We start from the raw sequence: 21,502 nt of genomic DNA, 5'->3' as shown, positions 1-21,502 counted from the left end.
AGGGCTGTGCTGAGGGCGGGCGGGGCTCTGTGTGTGCTCACTGCTCAGTGGCATGCTGGGATCTGAGGACGGGGCTGTGCTGCGGTCGCCGTGGGTTTGCCCGCCGGCGCTGGTGTTTCTGCCCGCCGATGCTTGTGCCCGCCGGCGCCGGTGCTTGTGCCCGCCGGCGCCGGTGTTTCTGCCCACCGGTGCCCGCCGGTGCTTGTGCCCGCCAGCGCCGGTGCTTGTGCCCGCCGGTGTTTCTGCCCGCCGGTGCTTGTGCCCGTCGGCGCCGGTGTTTCTGCCCGCCGGTGCTTGTGCCCGCCGGCGCCGGTGCTTGTCCCCGCCGGCGCTTGTGACCACCGGCGCTGTGCCTGTGTGTGTGTGTGTGCCGGCGCTGTGCGTGTGTGTGTGTGCCGGCGCTGTGCCTGTGTGTGTGTGTGTGTCGGCGCTGTGTGCGTGTGTGTGTGCCGGCGCTGTGCGTGTGTGTGTGTGCCGGCGCTGTGCCTGTGTGTGTGTGTCGGCGCTGTGTGTGTGTGTGCCGGCGCTGTGCGTGTGTGTGTGTGCCGGCGCTGTGCCTGTGTGTGTGTGTGTGCCGGCGCTGTGCATGTGTGTGTGTGTACCGGCGCTGTGCCTGTGTGTGTGTGTCGGCGCTGTGTGTGTGTGTGTGCCGGCGCTGTGTGTGTGTGTGCCGGCGCTGTGTGTGTGTGTGTGCGCCGGCGCTGTGCGTGTGTGCCGGCGCTGTGCGTGTGTGTGTGTGTGCCGGCGCCGTATGTGTGTGCCGGCGCTGTGCCTGTGTGTGTGTGTCGGCTCTGTGTGTGTGCCGGCGCTGTGCGTGTGTGTGTGTGCCGGCGCTGTGCCTGTGTGTGTGTGTCGGCGCTGTGTGTGTGTGTGTGTGTGTGTGTGTGTGTGCCGGCGCTGTGCGTGTGTGTGTGTGCCGGCGCTGTGCCTGTGTGTGTGTGTGTGCCGGCGCTGTGCGTGTGTGTGTGTGCCGGCGCTGTGCGTGTGTGTGTGTGCGCCGGCGCTGTGCGTGTGTGTGTGTGCGCCGACGCTGTGCGTGTGTGTGTGTGCCGACGCTGTGCGTGTGTGTGTGTGCGCCGACGCTGTGCGTGTGTGTGTGCGCCGACGCTGTGTGTGTGTGCCGGCGCCATGTGTGTGTGTGTGTATGTGTGTGCGCCGACGCTGTGTGTGTGTGCCGGCGCCGTGTGTGCGTGTGTGTGTGCCGACGCTGTGCGTGTGTGTGTGTGCCGACGCTGTGTGTGTGTGTGTGTGCGCCGACGCTGTGTGTGTGTGCCGGCGCCGTGTGTGTGTGTGCCGACGCTCTGCGTGTGTGTGCAGGCATCGTCCAATGGGACTACAAGTGACACATTAGCCAATGATGGGACAGTAGTAGTCCAATCATCCGGCTAATGTGTTGAATGTAAAAAAAAAAAAAAAACACAGTACATACATACATACAACACACACCACTGCGACTACATGCACCATGCGACATGCTGCATGCACCATGCGACGACATGCACCATGCGACGACATGCACCATGCGACGACATGCACCATGCGGCGACATGCACCATGCGACGACATGCACCATGCGACGACATGCACCATGCGACGACATGCGACATGACCATGCGACGACATGCACCATACGACGACATGCGCCATGCGACGACTTGCACCATGCGACAACATGCGACATGCACCAAGCGGTTACATGCACCATGCGACGACATGCGACATGCACCATGTGGCGACATGCACCATGCGGCGACATGCTACATGCACCATGCGCCGACATGCACCATGCGACGATATGCGCTATGCGCCGGCATGCTACACGCACCATGCGCCGACATGCTACATGCACCATGCGACATGCACCATGCGACGACATGTACCATGCGACGACATGCACCATGCGGCGACATGCTACATGCACCATGCGCCGACATGCACCATGCGACATGCACCATGCGGCGACATGCGACATGACCATGCGACAACATGCGACATGCACCATGCGATGACATGCGCCATGCGACGACATGCGCCATGCGACAACATGCACCATGCGACAACATGCGACATGCACCAAGCGGCTACATGCACCATGCGGCGACATGCTACATGCACCATGCGCCGACATGCACCATGCGACATGCACCATGCGACGACATGCACCATGCGACGACATGCGACATGCACCATGCAACGACATGCACCATGCGGCTACATGCACCATGCGCCGACATGCGACATGCACCATGCGACGACATGCACCATGCGACTACATGCACCATGCACCATGCGGCGACATGCTACATGCACCATGCGCCGACATGCACCATGCGACGACATGCACCATGCGACGACATGCGACATACAGGTCCTTCTCAAAAAATTAGCATATAGTGTTAAATTTCATTATTTACCATAATGTAATGATTACAATTAAACTTTCATATATTATAGATTCATTATCCACCAACTGAAATTTGTCAGGTCTTTTATTGTTTTAATACTGATGATTTTGGCATACAACTCCTGATAACCCAAAAAACCTGTCTCAATAAATTAGCATATTTCACCCATCCAATCAAATAAAAGTGTTTTTTAATAACAAACAAAAAAACCATCAAATAATAATGTTCAGTTATGCACTCAATACTTGGTCGGGAATCCTTTGGCAGAAATGACTGCTTCAATGCGGCGTGGCATGGAGGCAATCAGCCTGTGACACTGCTGAGATGTTATGGAGGCCCAGGATGCTTCAATAGCGGCCTTAAGCTCATCCAGAGTGTTGGGTCTTGCGTCTCTCAACTTTCTCTTCACAATATCCCACAGATTCTCTATGGGGTTCAGGTCAGGAGAGTTGGCAGGCCAATTGAGCACAGTAATACCATGGTCAGTAAACCATTTACCAGTGGTTTTGGCACTGTGAGCAGGTGCCAGGTCGTGCTGAAAAATGAAATCTTCATCTCCATAAAGCATTTCAGCCGATGGAAGCATGAAGTGCTCCAAAATCTCCTGATAGCTAGCTGCATTGACCCTGCCCTTGATGAAACACAGTGGACCAACACCAGCAGCTGACATGGCACCCCACACCATCACTGACTGTGGGTACTTGACACTGGACTTCAGGCATTTTGGCATTTCCTTCTCCCCAGTCTTCCTCCAGACTCTGGCACCTTGATTTCCGAATGACATGCAAAATTTGCTTTCATCAGAAAAAAGTACTTGGGACCACTTAGCAACAGTCCAGTGCTGCTTCTCTGTAGCCCAGGTCAGGCGCCTCTGCCGCTGTTTATGGTTCAAAAGTGGCTTTACCTGGGGAATGCGGCACCTGTAGCCCATTTCCTGCACACGCCTGTGCACGGTGGCTCTGGATGTTTCCACACCAGACTCAGTCCACTGCTTCCTCAGGTTCCCCAAGGTCTGGAATCGGTCCTTCTCCACAATCTTCCTCAGGGTCCGGTCTCCTCTTCTCGTTGTACAGCGTTTTCTGCCACATTGTTTCCTTCCAACAGACTTACCATTGAGGTGCCTTGATACAGCACTCTGGGAACAGCCTATTTGTTGAGAAATTTCTTTCTGGGTCTTACCCTCTTGCTTGAGGGTGTCAATGATGGCCTTCTTGACATCTGTCAGGTCGCTAGTCTTACCCATGATGGGGGTTTTGAGTAATGAACCAGGCAGGGAGTTTATAAAAGCCTCAGGTATCTTTTGCATGTGTTTAGAGTTAATTAGTTGATTCAGAAGATTAGGGTAATAGGTCGTTTAGAGAACCTTTTCTTGATATGCTAATTTATTGAGACAGGTTTTTTGGGTTATCAGGAGTTGTATGCCAAAATCATCAGTATTAAAACAATAAAAGACCTGACAAATTTCAGTTGGTGGATAATGAATCTATAATATATGAAAGTTTAATTGTAATCATTACATTATGGTAAATAATGAAATTTAACACTATATGCTAATTTTTTGAGAAGGACCTGTACAGTACATACTACAGACATACAGTACATATAACATAGAGTACATACTCACCATCACTTGTCACTTTGTTCCCCGAAGCCATTGTCACCTGTAAAAAATATTAAAATAATAAACAAACAATATACTCCCTGTCCGCAGAAATCCAATTAAAACGAGTGTCCCACGACGATCTCCCGTGGAGAGCAGGAGCATCAGTTGATGCGACCACTCTCCAGAGGCTCCAGGAACACAATGATGGAAGGTATCCTTCCATCATGTATTCCTCACAAGGTATTCCTACGCCCCTGTGAGAAAATAGTCCCTAGTCTCACTATTGGCATTGCTGGGTGAGACATTTTCCCACGCAGCAATTGCCATAAAGTGAGACCAGTGAACTAGAGTAACCTCAGTGATGCACTGCAGGAGCCATTGTCTCCTGTCAGTGTGTCACTGAAGGTCCTATAGAGCAGTGACATCACCCGATGTCACTGTTCTATAGGGGAGATCGTCGTGGGACACTCGTTATTAATTGGACTGCGTCGGACAGGGAGTATACGGTTTATTATTTTACTTTTTTTTGCAGGCGCTGAAGTATGGTAAGTATGGTTAAATGAAGAATATTAAAATACTTTTTTCCAAATGTGTGCGTGTTTTATTAAACCTTTCTTACTATTTGATTAGTAATGGATAGGCGTCTTATTGACGCCTCTCCGTTATTAACCCGGCTTAATGTCACCTTACAATAGCAAGGTGACATTAACCCCTTATTACCCCATATCCCACCGCTACTCGGGAGTGGGAAGAGAGGGGCTAAGTGCCGGAATTGGCGCATCTTACAGATGCGCCATTTCTGGGATGGCTGCAGACTGGTATTTGTAGCCGGGGGGGGGCCAATATCCATGGCCCCTCTCTAGGCTATGAATATAAGCCCGCAGCTGTCTGCGTAGCCTTTCTGGCTATAAAATATAGGGGGACCCCACGTCATTTTTTTGGGGGGTCCCCCTATTTTAATAGCCAGTAAAGGCTACGCAGACAGCTGCGGGCTGATATTCATAGCAGGCTACAAATATTGGCCCCCGGCCGTCGGCTTTCCCCCTCTGGCGCAGAGAATTGCGCGGGAGCCCACGCCGTTTTTTTCTTTATTTTTAAAAAATTCAACGCTCATTAAGGCCTCTTTCACTCTTGTGTCGGTACAGGTCCGTCGCTATGCGTCGGGCCGACGTACCGACGCACGTTGTGAAATTTGTGTACGAAGTGGGCAGCGGATGCAGTTTTTCAACGCATCCGCTGCCCATTCTGAAGTGCGGGGAGGAGGGGGCGGAGTTTCTGCCGCGCATGCGTGGTAGAAAATAGCGGGCGCAACGGCCAAAAAAACATTCACTTGAACGTTTTTTCGTGCCGACGGTATTCCAAAACACGACTGATCCGTAGCACGACGGACGCGACTTGTGGCCATCTGTCGCTAATACAAGTCTATGGGTGAAACGCATCCTGCGAGCACATTTGCAGGATCCGTTTTTTTCCCACCGGAACGTTTTTTTTCCGCCGGATCCGTTTTTTTCCGCCGGATGTTTTTTTTTTTCCACCAGATCTGTTTTTTCCACCCGATCCGTTTATTTTCGCCGAATCCTTTTTTTTTACGCCAGATCCGTTTTTTCTCATAGAGTTGTATTAGCGCCGGATTACACCTGATGGCCACACGTTTCATCCGTTTTTTGCAGGATACGTCAAAAAAGCTGTTTCCGCCGGACGGAAAGCACATACAGAGAAACGGTTTTTCGGTACGTCGAAAAAATGCACAGCGACGGATCTAGCAAAAAACGGATGAAATGTGTGGCCATCAGGCGCACTCTGGCGCTAATACAACTCTGAGAAAAAAACGGATACGGCAGAAAAAAAAAGATCCGGCGAAAAAAAACGGATCCTGCAAATGTGCTCGCATATAGTATATAAGACAGCCTCCCCCATAGAATATAATATACCCCCCATAGTATATAAGACAGCCTCCCCCATAGAATAGAATATACCCCCGCAGTAGTATATAACACAGCCACATCTATAATATAACACTGGGAGCGTCACTCTGTCCGAAGCCTTTATAGACTGCGCAAGCGCCGGCGCAGTCTGGACCTCACAGAGTGACGCTCCCAGGAGATCGAGGTATGCGTAAACACTGAACGCACACCGCGATCTCCAACGGAGAGGCAGGGACGCGCCAGGAGGGTAAGTATAAGCTATATTCACCTGTCCCCCGTTCCAGCGCTGTGTGCGGCTCCATCTCCCGGGTCCACTGCCTGTGATTTTCACAGTTCAGAGGGCGCGATGACGCGCTTAATGCGCGCCGCCCTCTGACTGAACAGTCACAGCCAGAGGACCCGGAAGAAGTGGCGTGCAGCGCTGGAACAGGGGACAGGTGAATATAGCAAGTGTCGGGGGCCTGAGCTAGCGGCAATACCGGCACCTGACCCCCACAGCGCGCCGGTGTCCCCGCGTGCTAAGGCCCCCCAGCACTCGGCGCCCAGCGACGATAGGTGAGTATGTTATTTCTTTTTATATATATATATCGCAGCAGCATACGGGGCATATAATACTATGGAGCATCTTATGGGGGTCATCAACATTTATGGAGCAGTGTACGGGGCATATACTATGGAGCATGTTATGGGGGCCATGAACCATAATGGAGCAGTGTACCGGTCATATGCATGGGAGCAGCAAATTACAGAACGGTGGCGCAGGATGGGAGCACATGACAGAACGGGGGCGCAGGATGGGAGCAGCGCATGTCAGAATGGGGCTGCAGGATGGAGCAGCAAATGACAGGATGGAGACCATATACCAATATAAATGCTCGCCACCTGGGCGTAGAACGGGTTCAATAGCTAGTAGTATATAACACGGCCTCCCCCATAGAATATAATATACCTCCCATAGTATATATCAAAGCCCGCATATAATATAGCACAACTTGCATAGTATATAGCACAGCCCGCATAGTAGTATACAGCACAGCCCATGTAGTAGTATACAGCACAGCGCGGGTCGTAGTATATACAGCACAGCCCGTGTAGTAGTATACAGCACAGCCCGTGTAGTAGTATACAGCACAGTCCGGGTCGTAGTATATACAGCACAGCCCGCGTAGTAGTATATACAGCACAGCCCGCGTAGTAGTATACACAACACAGCTCACACAGTGGTATATACACAGCACAGCCCACACAGTGATATATACACAGCACAGCCCACACAGTGGTATATACACAGCACAGCCCACACAGTGGTATATACACAGCCCACACAGTGGTATATACACAGCACAGCCCACACAGTGGTATATACACAGCCCACACAGTGGTATATACACAACACAGCCCACACAGTGGTATATACACAGCACAGCCCACACAGTGATATATACACAGCACAGCCCACACAGTGGTATATACACAGCACAGCCCACACAGTGGTATATACACAGCACAGCCCACACAGTGGTATATACACAGCACAGCCCACACAGTGGTATATACACAGCCCACACAGTGGTATATACACAGCACAGCCCACACAGTGGTATATACACAGCACAGCCCACACAGTGGTATATACACAGCCCACACAGTGGTATATACACAGCACAGCCCACACAGTGGTATATACACAGCCCACACAGTGGTATATATACAGCACAGCCCACACAGTGGTATATACAGCGCAACCCACATCTCATCCCCCCGATAATGGCTCCACACTCTCCTCACCTTTCCTCTTGCCTGCGCTGCTCCTGTCTCGGCGGCTGCAGTCTGCCCAAGACACAGCAGGTGTGCGATGATATGACGTCATCGCGCACCCGCAGTGTCAGAGGCAGAGCGGGGAATGATGGGAGAGGGAGCGTCATTGCATTGCATTGCATCATTGCATTGAACTATACCGGCGTCATAGACGCTGGTATAGTTGAATGCGGTGGCGGCACTGGCGGAATGAGGGGGAAAGAGTGCAGCGGCCCACTACTGGCACCGGCCCTTCTGGCATTTGACAGAAGTGCCCGATGGCCAGTTCGGCCCTGGTCACCACCCACACACTTCCCTCCTCCTGAACTGCAGCGTTTCTCGGACCCACATCCGCAGCAAAACTGCAGATATTTTTTACATCTCAATGAAAGTGTAAGGCCGGAGTCACACTACAGCGAGATACAAGCTCTGGCACCAGCACTCCGGGGCGGAGCGTGCGGCTCCATGTATTGCTGTGCAGCTGCACGCTCTGCTCCAGAGTGCCGGTGCCAGAGCTTGGTTTTAACCTGCGACACTCGGCCATATCTCGCTGTGTGTGATCCCGGCCTAAGGGTGCAGAAACGCTGCAGTTCGGCACAAAAGAAGTGACATGCTGCGGAGAAAAAAAAAAGCTGCGTTTCGGTGCGGTCTTTTCCGCAGCATGTGCACAACAAGTCTGAGGCTCCCATAGACTTACATTGGTTGTGCACTACAATGCGGATTTGATGCAATTCTGTGCGGCAAAAAACGCTGCGGATCTGCAATCAAATCGGCAACGTGTGCACACAGCCTTAGCATTTAGTGAGCCTAGCAAAAAGGCAAGCAAAAAACTAGTGTGGGATTGCACTTTTTTTGCAATTTCATCGCACTTTGAATTTTTTTCACATTTTCTGTTACACGACATGGTAAAACCAATGGTGTAGTTCAAAAGTAGAACTTGTCCCGCAAAAGATAAGCCCTCACATGGCAATATTGACGGAAACATTATGGCTCTGGAAAGAAGGGGAGCGATAAACGAAAAAAAGCTCCAGGGGTGAAGGGGTTTAGAAACATGGATATAGACAGATCTATGGAAATAGATAGATAGATATATCTGTATGTATCTATCTATCCCATATCTATCTAATTCTATCTATCTGTCTGTCTGTGTCTATCTATCCCACATCTATCTATCTATCTATCTATCTATCTATCTATCTATCTATCTATCTGTCTGTCTGTGTCTATCTATCGATCTATCTATCTATCTATCTATCTATCTTTCTATCTATCTATCTATCTATTATCTGTCTGTCTATTATCTATCTATCCCATATCTATCTATCTATCTATCCCATATCTCTCTCTCTATCTAATATCTATCTATCTATCTATCTATCTATCTATCTATCTATCTATCTATCTATCTATCCCATATCTCTCTCTCAATTCAATTCAATTCAATTCAAATGGCAGGACTAAGTACATGTTAGCATTGCCAAAGCATATGGTAAAAATACGGGTGTGGGGGAGGGGGGATATAGAGGTTCAAGGAATATCAAATTCCTTTTAGAGGATAGGGGATGTTTCCAGGGTGGGGTATAGGAGTCCATGACATATCAGGCTCTTTAGTGAGGGGATAGGGACATGTCCAGGGTGGGGTATAGGAGTCCATGACATATCAGGCTCTTTAGTCGGGGGATAGGGATATGTCCAGTGTTGGGGTACGGGAGTCCATGACATATCAGGCTCCTCTTAGTCTGTGGCAGGCACTGACATATTCCGCTGATACGGCCACTGCACTTTCCTCTTCCCCCAGTATTATCGGCAGTTTCTCTTCCTCCTCCTTGGAGGTGAAGTCTGGGAGGAGATCAGACAGTCTCTTGAAGTGAGTGTCCCTCACTGCGGAGTATTTGGGGCACCTCAGCAGGAAGTGGGCCTCATCCTCCACGGCCTCCTGGGGGCACTGCTGGCAGAGTCTGTTCTCTTGAGGCTTGTAGTTCTGTCGGTGCTGCCCGGATTCGATGAGTAGGCTGTGGTGGGCGCTCAGTCTGTACCGGCTCAGGATCTGTCGATCTTTGGGGTTTTCTAGTTTCTCTAGATATGGGGCCAGTTTGTACTCCCTCTGTAGATTCCGGTATATTGTATACTCTCTCTATCTAATATCTATCTATCTATCTTATATCTATCTATATATTATATCTATCTATCTATATATTATCTATCTATCTATCTATCTATCCCATATCTCTCTCTCTATCTAATATCTATCTATCTATCTATCTTATATCTATCTATCTATCTATCTATCTATCTATCTATCTATCTATCTATCTATCTATCTATCTTATATCTATCTATATATTATCTATCTATCTATCTATCTATCTATCTATCTATCTATCTATCTATCTATCTATCTATCCCATATCTCTATCTATCTTCTATCTATCTATCTATCTATCTATCTATCTATCTATCTATCTATCTATCTATCTATCTATCTATCTATCTATCTATCTATCTATCCCATATCTCTCTCTCTCTATCTCCTATTTATCTATCTATCTATCTATCTATCTATCTATCTATCTATCTATCTATCTATCTATCTATCTATCTATCTATCTATCTATCTATCTCTGTGTAATGGAGTGTGGGTTGGACAAATGTAAAAGACGTTGGACAGAAATGACACCACAAATCTTTTTGCAGAGAGAGGAGGGAGGGGTTTGGGTGTGTTTTTGTAGGGGGTGTGCTAGATTCGGGCTTAGTGGCAGTGCAAAGCATCATGGAACTTGTAGTATTAGGTCACAATAAGGAAGTTGTCGATTAACCCCATGAGAGCTGAATCCAGCACTGAAGATGTGCTGCTACAGCATGATAACAGCTAATATTGCTAAAATAAACACAGTAGATGTTTTCAGTGGCACATAATAGCAAGATTTATGAAAAAAAAAATAAAAACTTTATAGTAGTGGATAACTTCTGTAATGACCTGGCCGTTTTTTGCAATTTTGACCAGTGTCCCTTTATGAGGTAATAACTTGGGAACACTTCAACGGATCTCAGCGGTTCTGAGACTGTTTTTTCGTGACATATTGGGCTTCATGTTAGTGGTAAATTTAGGTCAATAAATTTTGCATTTATTTGTGATAAAAACGGAAATTTAGCGAAAATTTTGAAAATTTCGCAATTTTCACATTTTGAATTTTTATTCTGTTAAACCAGAGAGTTATGTGACACAAAATAGTTAATAAATAACATTTCCCACATGTCTACTTTACAACAACACAATTTTGGAAACAAAATTTTTTTTTGCTAGGAAGTTATAAGGGTTAAAATTTGACCAGCGATTTCTCATTTTTACAACGAAATTTACAAAACCATTTTTTTTAGGGACCACCTCACATTTGAAGTCAGTTTGAGGGGTCTATATGGATGAAAATACCCAAAAGTGACACCATTCTAAAAACTGCACCCCTCAAGGTACTCAAAACCACATTCAAGAAGTTTATTAACCCTTCAGGTGCTTCACAGCAGCAGAAGCAACATGGAAGGAAAAAATGAACATTTAACTTTTTAGTCACAAAAATTATCTTTTAGCAACATTTTTTTTATTTTCCCAATGGTAAAAGGAGAAACTGAACCACAAAAGTTGTCCAATTTGTCCTGAGTACGCAATTTTAGCAAGCAATATTTTATTTTCACAAGGAATTGGACCCCAGTAATTGTTGCGCAGTTTGTCCTGAGTACACTGATACCCCATATGTGGGGGTAAACCACTGTTTGGGTACACGTCGGGGCTCGGAAGTGAGGGAGCACCATTTGACTTTTTGAATACAAGATTGGCTGGAATCAAAGGTGGTGCCATGTTGCGTTTGGAGACCCCCTGATGTGCCTAAACATTGGAAACCCCTCAATTCTACCTCCAACACTAACCCCAACACACCCCTAACCCTAATCCCAACTGTAGCCATAACCCTAATCAGAACCCTAACCACAACCCTAATTCCAACCCTAACCCTAAGGCTATGTGCCCACGTTGCGGATTCGTGTGAGATTTTTCCGCACCATTTTTGAAAAATCCGTGGGTAAAAGGCACTGCGTTTTACCTGCGGATTTACAGCGGATTTCCAGTGTTTTTTGTGCAGATTTCACCTGCGGATTCCTATTGAGGAACAGGTGTAAAACGCTGCGGAATCCGCACAAAGAATTAACATGCTGCGGAAAATACAACGCAGCGTTTCCGCGCGGTATTTTCCGCACCATGGGCACAGCGGATTTGGTTTTCCATAGGTTTACATGGTACTGTAAACCTGATGGAACACTGCTGCGAATCCGCAGCGGCCAATCCGCTGCGGATCCACAGCCAAATCCGCACCGTGTGCACATAGCCTAATTCTAAAGGTATGTGCACACGCTGCGGAAAACGCTGCGGATCTGCAGCAGTTTCCCATGAGTTTACAGTTCAATGTAAACCTACGGGAAACAAAAATCGCTGTACACATGCTGCAGAAAAACTGCACGGAAATGCAGCGGTTTACATTCCGCAGCATGTCACTTCTTTCTGCGGATTCCGCAGCGGTTTTATAACTGCTCCAATAGAAAACCGCAGTTGTAAAACCGCAGTGAAATGCGCAGAAAAACCGCAGTAAATCCGCAGTGGTTTAGCACTGCGGATTTATCAAATCCGCTACGGAAAAATCCGCAGAGGACCAGAATACATGTGCACATATCGAATACCAAGGAGTGAGTGTGATGAGAGAGTACAGTATAAATACTGTGCCCTATAGGGGGACACTGTGAGAGGACAGTGTGAAAATGGGGGCCGGTATGGAAAGGGGAGGTCCATGTAAAGAGCATGTACCATAAGAGGGACAGTGTGGGGGTCATATTTTATGCAGACAATATAGTGAGGGGCAATTTTTTATTCAGGAGCATTAGAATGACACTTCTATCTTTAAGGGCATCATGTCTAGATTTTCTGCAAAAGAACGGAGAAGATGGAAGTCTGCAGAGACGGCTGTGGATGAGAAAACTCATCATGGGGTCTGGACAAGATGAAGAAAAGAAGGAGAATGGCAACAGAGGCGACGTCATCTATAAGGTACCTGGATGTAAATGTTATTTGTGATACTGACTAACTCTCATGTTTTTATTTATGTTAGGAGCATTAAAGGGAATGTCCAGGTTTGTAATGAGTCTGCAGTCATTCTTTGTGACTGCAGACTTCTGAGTTTTCACAGTGCGCACTGCACGCTCTCAGGATTCTCTCGTGCTGGCAATTTACATACATGCGGTTACGTGCTGACTAGAAATGTGTGGCATCACTCAATGAAAATGAACTGAGTGAGGCCGGGCACATCTAGTCGGAATGTGGCCAGAGGTATACAGATCGCATGCTTGTGCTGACATGACTGTCCACCAGCCAGGGAGAACCCTAAAAGTGTGCATTGCATTAGTTGTGAGAATTCAGAATCCTGCGATGTCAGGATTCAGCTCTGCAGGTTCCAGTAGTCGTCACATGGACACTTCACTCATATGCGATTTTTATACGTATGGTCCTGTGACAACGAGCTTCTCTTCTGCTTCTCTCGGTTCACTGAACATTGAGAGCATTAGGGAGAGGAGCTTGTGGGTACATGACTAAGTGTGCAAATTGCATACGTTCTGGGGGGTTGTCACGATATGGTATGAAATATCATAAGTAGCTCTCTAGCCTGTGTGGGCTAAGCCCCCCTTCTTGGAGCAACAGTTTGTAGCTGCAAATTCCTGGCTTTCCTTCTCTGAGAGTATGGGGGAAGAGAGGTTTTATTGCTCTGGGGTCGTAAATTCCAGGCTCAGAGGAAAGTCCCTCACCCCTCCCACATTCTCTAGTTCAAACTGGAAAAGTGGCTCCAAGATTCAGGAAAGATTCTTTGTTTAGTTTTTGTTAGATATTAGGCAAACGATTTAAGCTAGAAATACGAAAATATATATTTTTATTCTCACTCGGTGTATCTACACAACCCGCGAAACACGAGCTTCTAACTCCATCTGGTAAAGAAGTAGGGATTTCTCTGGAAATATGTATCCCAGATAGGACATATTTGATCTCATTAGAATGCCCACGTTAATCTGAGATGAATGATGAGTTTGGTCTGACTCTGACATGTTTTGTAGTGAAGTTATAGAAATCAGAGAGAATAGTTTAAAGTTTAGGCAGAATGTAGAGAGAGGAGGGTCTGGATAAGCCAGCCTTTCTGTGATGTCACAGCCTTAATGTTTTAAGTGTCTGGCAGGCTCTGAGGAGGCACTTTCTGCTAGATTTCTTCCTGACTTCTTGTCCTCTCCTGAAGCCAGCAGCATCCCATGGACTGGGATATATGGAAACTCCACTAGCCTGGATGCCTGTCATGCTTTGAACTTGTAAGTGTTGCTTTTTCTCATTTATTCCCTTTATGTTATAATTACCCTTGTACATATTTGCAATTGTCTCCTTTGTAACTTCTTTATAAAATATTTTTCATAAAGCACTGCCTAATTAATTTCAATGGGATATACTATTATATATTAGTTCGTTCATCCATGCTCTAAACTTACCCTGTCTTCTGAAGTGAAATACGCTACTGTTACTGTTGTGTTGGGTTAGCTTCGGACCCGTTTAATCGAAGCTGGTGGCAGCGAGAAGTGTGCAGACTTTTGGGTTATGTTGTAGCGGCTGCGACGTTAATAATTATTGTTCCTGCCTGAGTGGCAGTAGTTATCGCGTCGCTGCAGCGTGCCCAATAGCCAGTACATAGCAGGCAGTCTGTCTGGCGACTAATTACCCAGGGTGCAGTACCTAATCTGACCTGAGAGAAAGGGGGGCGCCAGAGAGCTGCAAGTGTTAAGTGGAACTGTAAGCGGGATATACATAAATCCCTGCAGTTCGTGGTATATAGAAAAGCAGTGGGATACCTAGAATAAGCCCCTGCTGTAAACTAAGAGGTCAATAGCCTTGTGTGTGGTTTTTTTCATCACATCGTGGAGTGGAGGGATAACTAAGATAAGCCCCCTGCACATGTGATAGCCGTCTGTTGGCCTAAAGTCACCTCAATCCGTGACGTAGGGGTGACGGTGTGAATCCTGACCCATTGGTGACAGCGGTCAGGGGGAATCGTGACAATTGGTGGCAAGGCGGTGGGATATCTTAGAGCATTAGTGATTTGGTTTGAGTAATCATTCCTCTCACTAAAAACTTGCAGAAAGTTCTTGCGCAAATAAGTTTGGAGAACGAACTCAGTGCTTTTTAGTTGTGAGACAATTGCGTACTGGTAATTATCCCTTCCCTTTCTCTTCGTTTTTCTATCCTATCTTTTATTTGGCAACCATGGTTGTGCTGGGAGAAACCTTCTATGAGCAGCAGACCAGAGACACCCTTGTTGCCTTATGCAAGTCACAGCACATTGACTTTGCAAGCAAAAACAAAGCCCAACTGGTCGCAGATCTGGTGCAATGGGAAGCCGCTCGAGACCAATCTCAGAGCTCAGAGGCCGCAGAAGCCAGCACCAGCGAACATGAGGCTGCAGCAGAGGTCCAACCACTGAATACGGGCCCTACTGGCAACCAGGGGGGCGCAGACCTCCTCCTGCAGCTGGCTCTGCAACAATGCTCCGCAGATGACCTAGAGAGACGTCTGCAGCTGATCCAGCAATACCAGGAGCGAGCTGAGAGAGAGGCCCAGGCCCAGCGAGCCGAGAGAGAGGCCCAGCGAGCCGAGCGAGAGGCCCAAGCGGAGCGGGAGTACCAGCTGCAGATGGCCCGACTGCAAATGCAGGGGTCGTCCCAGTCCAGCCGTGAGCCCAGCAGCGCTCAGATGCCTAAACCCCGGCCCGATCACTTCCCTGTTATGGAGAAGGATGGGGACTTGGACACTTTTCTGCGGGCCTTTGAGAAAGCCTGCAGGCAGTACCAGCTGCCTACAGATGAATGGGCACGATACCTGACACCAGGGCTGAGAGGCAAAGCTCTGGAGGCGTTTGCTGCCCTCCCTCAAGAACAAGATGGTGACTATGAGGCCATCAAAAAGGCTCTGATAGCCAAGTACCAGCTTACACCCGAGGTGTACCGTAGAAAGTTCCGGACCCTCCAACGTGGCCCACACGACAGTTACAGTGATGTGGTGCATGGACTGGGGACCCACTTTGACCAGTGGACCCAAGGACTGTCAGTGACCACCTTTGCGCAGCTGCGAGACCTGATGATCAAAGACCAGTTCTTTCATCTTTGCCCAGCTGAGGTGCGACAGTTCGTGATGGACAGAGAACCCAAAGACGTGACGAAAGCAGCGCAGATTGCCGATGCCTATGAGGCCAACCGTAGATCGGAAGTGCGGAAGCCAGTCACCACCAGCTGGAGAGGGGGTAAGCCTGCAACCAACGCCAGTACCCCTGCCAGCCAACACACCCGAGGTCCTGGCCCTGTGGCCAACAGCACCAGACCTACCACCGAACCTCGCACGTGTCACACCTGCAAGCGGCCTGGGCATATCAGTACCTTCTGTCCAGACAGGCCGAAGAACCCCCCAGCCAAGGCCCCAGGGCCTAATGCAGCAGTTCTTTTGGTGGGTGGTGTGGTTGGGAGGGTGTGTGACAACGTACAGCCCGTTACTGTGGGAGGCCATGTTGCTACAGGCCTCAAGGACACCGGGGCTGAACGAACCCTCATCCGACCCGAACTGGCGGCCCCTGAAGAAATAATTCCGGGGAAAACCCTAACTGTCACTGGGATTGGGGGCATCAGCTGTCCCTTACCGATGGCCTGGGTTTTTATTGATTGGGGTGCTGGGAGCGGGGTGAAGGAAGTGGGGCTGTCTGATAATTTGCCCACTGATGTTTTGTTGGGGACTGATTTGGGGAGGATGTTTGCATACTACGTTCCTGACACCCCTCCCCAATCTACTAATAAGGGTAACGTTAACCCTGATGATGATGATGATGGGAAATCGCATGTGTTACCTGACCATGCTTTACCTTGTAATGATGCATCTATTAACCATTTTTTCCCTAGGATTGATGGCGAAAATGTTGTACCTGTGCCAACTGAACCTGATAATGATTTTTCTGTGAAGGTTAATGTGTCCATAGGTACAGGCGTGCCCAGCCCCGTCGCTCTGCGGAGTGAGACGGCTGAGGAACCCCTAGCAGGGGCAAGTGTCGGTGCTACAGGAAATGGGGAGAAGCATGGGAACCGTGAGAAAGGTGATGCCATGAAATTGACCAGTGCCACCGAGGAAGGTAACTGGCCCATAAGTAGCACTGCCCCTGGAGTGTTGGGGGTGGATGGGGAGGTAGAGCCCATAGCAGCATCGGCTGATGGGCCTGTAGAAATCCCCGGGGAGACAGCCTACGTAGCTGCTGTCACCCGCAGTCAGAGTGCCCGGAACGCAGATAACTGTCGGCCTTCCGGACCCTCCTCAGTCATTACTGTGACTGAACCAGAGGTGGACCCAGAGCAGGTCCAAGAGGGTTCCCGTGGGGAAGGGACCCTGACATCGCTTCTGGCTTCCCCTAGCCAGGAGTTTCAGGCCGCTCTGCACATAGATGCGAGCCTAGAGAGTTTGAGACAACTTGCCGGGACGCACTTCTCCGAGACTGATAAGGAGAAGGTGTTCTGGGAACAAGGTAGGTTGTACCGGGAGACAGTACCCGGAGAATCACAAAAGGAGTGGTTGAGGGAAAGACAGCTGGTCGTCCCGCAGCAATTCCGGGGTGAGTTGTTGCGGATTGCCCATGAGATCCCGCTAGCTGGACACTTGGGGATCAGCAAAACTAAGGCCCGGCTGTCTCAACACTTCTATTGGCCTAAGATGGGGACAGATGTGTCAAACTACTGCCGCTCCTGTATCACTTGTCAAAGAGTGGGGAAGGCGGGACCTGCTATTAAGGCTCCCCTGATCCCTTTGCCAGTGATAGAGGAGCCTTTCCAGAGGATCGCGGTGGACATTGTGGGCCCGCTGGCCGTCCCCAGCAGCTCTGGAAAGCAATACATCCTTACTGTGGTAGACTATGCTACCCGGTACCCAGAGGCAGTAGCTCTGTCGTCAACTAGGGCAGATAAGGTGGCGGATGCCCTGTTGGCCATCTTTTCACGTGTAGGATTTCCCAGGGAAATGCTTACTGATCAAGGGACCCAATTTATGTCTCGCCTAATGGAGGCTCTCTGTAAGAGAATGCAGGTGAAGCACCTGGTATCGAGTGCGTATCACCCACAGACCAATGGCTTGTGTGAACGCTTCAATGGTACCCTCAAACAGATGCTACGCATGCTGGTTGAGACTCAAGGGCGCGAATGGGAGCGGTACCTCCCACACCTGCTGTTCGCTTACCGAGAGGTTCCGCAGGCCTCGACGGGGTTCTCACCCTTCGAGCTCCTGTACGGCAGGCGAGTCCAGGGACCCCTTGGGTTGGTAAGAGAATTCTGGGAAGAGGAGCCGAACCCTTCTGAAGTGTCCATAGTGGAGTATGTCATGCGCTTCCGTGACAAGATGCAGACCTTGACGCAGTTGGTGCATAACAACATGACGCAGGCTCAGGCTGATCAGAAGCACTGGTACGACCAGAACGCCCGGGAGCGGACCTACCACGTGGGTCAAAAGGTGTGGGTGCTGGTCCCCGTACCAACGGATAAGCTTCAGGCAGCCTGGGAGGGCCCGTACGTCATCCACCAAAAGCAAAACCCGGTCACTTACGTGGTCACGCTTGACCACGCTCGGGGTAGGCGAAAGGCCTTTCACGTCAACATGATGAAGGCTCATCACGAACGTGAACCTTTCGTCCTACCGGTCTGCAGCTTGCCCGAAGACGGTGAGGAAGACACCCTCCTGGACTTGCTGGCCCAAGCCAAGGCCAATGGGTCCATCGAGGATGTGGAGGTAAGCGCCTCGTTAACTGAACCCCAGCGGGTGCAGTTGCAAACCACACTGGAACCCTTCCGGGTCGTATTCTCCAACCGACCTGGGAGGACGGAGTTAGCAGTCCACGAGGTGGACACCGGGAATCACGCCCCACTACGGCGAACACCCTATCGAATCTCTGACCAGGTGCAGCAGACTATGCGCCAAGAGATCGATGAGATGTTACAGCTGGGGGTGATTCGACGGTCAAAGAGCGCGTGGGCATCACCTGTAGTTCTCGTGCCAAAGAAGGACCGGACCACCCGGTTCTGCGTGGACTACAGGGGACTCAACGCCATCACAGCCTCGGATGCGCACCCAATGCCGCGCATGGAGGAGCTGCTTGAGAAGTTAGCTGGCGCAGATTACCTAACAATAATGGATCTGAGTCGAGGATACTGGCAGATTCCCCTGAGCCCCGAGGCGCAGGAGAAGTCCGCCTTTATCACGCCCTTCGGACTGTACGAGTCCACGGTCATGCCCTTCGGCATGAAGAATGCCCCTGCCACTTTCCAGCGGATGGTCAACCTCCTGCTTCAGGGACTGGAGACGTACGCCGTGGCGTACTTGGATGACATTGCCATCTTCAGTCCCTCCTGGAAGGAACACCTGCAGCATCTCGAGGAGGTGCTCGGGCGAATTCACCAAGCAGGACTGACTATCAAGCCGGGAAAGTGTCAGATGGGCATGAGGGAGGTTCACTACCTGGGAAACCGGGTAGGCGAAGGCACCATGGAGCCAGATCATGGCAATGGTGATGGGTTGGCCCACCAGGGTGAACCTGCTGAGGTGCGCATGGAGGAGAACCATCAGGTCCTGCCTCCCTAGCGCACACCAAAAGGGGGAGGTGTCACGATATGGTATGAAATATCATAAGTAGCTCTCTAGCCTGTGTGGGCTAAGCCCCCCTTCTTGGAGCAACAGTTTGTAGCTGCAAATTCCTGGCTTTCCTTCTCTGAGAGTATGGGGGAAGAGAGGTTTTATTGCTCTGGGGTCGTAAATTCCAGGCTCAGAGGAAAGTCCCTCACCCCTCCCACATTCTCTAGTTCAAACTGGAAAAGTGGCTCCAAGATTCAGGAAAGATTCTTTGTTTAGTTTTTGTTAGATATTAGGCAAACGATTTAAGCTAGAAATACGAAAATATATATTTTTATTCTCACTCGGTGTATCTACACAACCCGCGAAACACGAGCTTCTAACTCCATCTGGTAAAGAAGTAGGGATTTCTCTGGAAATATGTATCCCAGATAGGACATATTTGATCTCATTAGAATGCCCACGTTAATCTGAGATGAATGATGAGTTTGGTCTGACTCTGACATGTTTTGTAGTGAAGTTATAGAAATCAGAGAGAATAGTTTAAAGTTTAGGCAGAATGTAGAGAGAGGAGGGTCTGGATAAGCCAGCCTTTCTGTGATGTCACAGCCTTAATGTTTTAAGTGTCTGGCAGGCTCTGAGGAGGCACTTTCTGCTAGATTTCTTCCTGACTTCTTGTCCTCTCCTGAAGCCAGCAGCATCCCATGGACTGGGATATATGGAAACTCCACTAGCCTGGATGCCTGTCATGCTTTGAACTTGTAAGTGTTGCTTTTTCTCATTTATTCCCTTTATGTTATAATTACCCTTGTACATATTTGCAATTGTCTCCTTTGTAACTTCTTTATAAAATATTTTTCATAAAGCACTGCCTAATTAATTTCAATGGAATATACTATTATATATTAGTTCGTTCATCCATGCTCTAAACTTACCCTGTCTTCTGAAGTGAAATACGCTACTGTTACTGTTGTGTTGGGTTAGCTTCGGACCCGTTTAATCGAAGCTGGTGGCAGCGAGAAGTGTGCAGACTTTTGGGTTATGTTGTAGCGGCTGCGACGTTAATAATTATTGTTCCTGCCTGAGTGGCAGTAGTTATCGCGTCGCTGCAGCGTGCCCAATAGCCAGTACATAGCAGGCAGTCTGTCTGGCGACTAATTACCCAGGGTGCAGTACCTAATCTGACCTGAGAGAAAGGGGGGCGCCAGAGAGCTGCAAGTGTTAAGTGGAACTGTAAGCGGGATATACATAAATCCCTGCAGTTCGTGGTATATAGAAAAGCAGTGGGATACCTAGAATAAGCCCCTGCTGTAAACTAAGAGGTCAATAGCCTTGTGTGTGGTTTTTTTCATCACATCGTGGAGTGGAGGGATAACTAAGATAAGCCCCCTGCACATGTGATAGCCGTCTGTTGGCCTAAAGTCACCTCAATCCGTGACGTAGGGGTGACGGTCACGGTGTGAATCCTGACCCATTGGTGACAGCGGTCAGGGGGAATCGTGACAGGGGTGCCAAACTGAATTGCTGCCCCGGGTGCCAGAAACCCTAGATACACCTCTGCGCCCAGTGGTGCACCCGCAGCGCTTTGGCAGACATCACCCCCAAGCATGCTAAAACTTCAATTTTCAGCTTAACATATTCATTGGTGTCTTGCAAGACTTAGTCATAGTAGGCCTTCTGGGGCTCCCTCATTATGTATGGTGCCAGCACTTCTGTCCATTGCTCTGGCAGAACTTTCTCCCTCTCGGCGACCCTTTAAAAGATGGTCAAAAAGGCCTCTATGTCATCACCCTCAGTCATTTTGTCACAATCCATTTTTGGATGCGTGACTGTTCTGGTTCCACTATAATTTGAATGTAGCTTTTTTCCTTTTAGGCCAGCAGGGGTTAATGTCAGTTTCCCTTGCTGGCAGCGTACTGCAGCTGCTGAATAGCTAAGTCAGATGATTTAGGTGGTGACCACTCCCACCATCCTTTAAATGGTCACCTGACGCATCTGCTGACTGTTTGTGATAGAGTTTTATATGGAGACCAGCCTTACAGTTGCAGCTCTCTGGTGT

Source organism: Ranitomeya imitator, chromosome 3, assembly GCF_032444005.1.
Source record: "Ranitomeya imitator isolate aRanImi1 chromosome 3, aRanImi1.pri, whole genome shotgun sequence".
NCBI lineage: Eukaryota > Metazoa > Chordata > Amphibia > Anura > Dendrobatidae > Ranitomeya > Ranitomeya imitator.
This window is presented reverse-complemented; position numbering follows the sequence as displayed.